Here is a 694-nt window from a genome sequence, read left to right as displayed (position 1 = left end):
ATCATTTAATCATTTTCAGTTATTTAATCATTTTTAAAAAATCAGTGACACTTTAGCTGGGCAGGTGTAGGCACCTCCTCCTTTGCCAGGACATGCCTTTTTCTGTCCTGGAATACCCTAAATTTGACATTTTGGCAGCACAAGTTTTCCCTTTGTGACTTTCTCCTTGTTCCATTTTCTCCTCCTTCTTTGCAGAGAATGAGTAGCCACTGCGCTCTTGCCCTGGACCATCAATGAGAAGATCTGCTCTTAGTAAAGCCCTGGTCTTGCAGTGAAGGCCCTGAAATCACCTGTGTTCCAGGTCACCCACTAAGGATAAATAAAGCTCCTCTGATATGGGGAGTTAGCTCAAGTGGTAGAGCGCTTGCTTAGCATGCAAGAGGTAGTGGGATCGATGCCCACATTCTCCAAACTTTATTATTTGGGTCTCCAAACGCAAGTTAGTGTCTGAGAGCAGGATGCTGCTTTGGTCCGAGTTGTAGGAGCAGCAACAACACAGTGCTGGTGACAGCTCACTCTTGGTATTCAGCATAGCGTAGATCTACTGTGTAATTAATTTTCTGTTTCTTCGAGGAGCTGCGAAACCAAGGGACGTATGCAATTGCTCTTTTCTCCCTGTTTCTGCCTGCAGCTTGAATGTGAGACAATTGTGAAAAGGGCAGGGCAAAGCCACTTGGGTAAGTACAGCCCCAGC

At 45.5% G+C, this 694-nt stretch overlaps 1 non-coding gene across 1 annotated transcript; it reads left to right on the top strand.

The window, feature by feature from the left end:
- The first annotated feature begins 337 nt into the window (after window positions 1–337).
- TRNAA-AGC (transfer RNA alanine (anticodon AGC)) lies at window positions 338–410 on the top strand. The gene has a single exon. It is a non-coding gene; the product is annotated as a tRNA-Ala (tRNA).
- The last annotated feature ends 284 nt before the right edge of the window (window positions 411–694 follow it).

The sequence above is a fragment of the Macaca fascicularis genome, chromosome 4, assembly GCF_037993035.2.
Source record: "Macaca fascicularis isolate 582-1 chromosome 4, T2T-MFA8v1.1".
NCBI lineage: Eukaryota > Metazoa > Chordata > Mammalia > Primates > Cercopithecidae > Macaca > Macaca fascicularis.
This window is presented reverse-complemented; position numbering and strand designations above follow the sequence as displayed.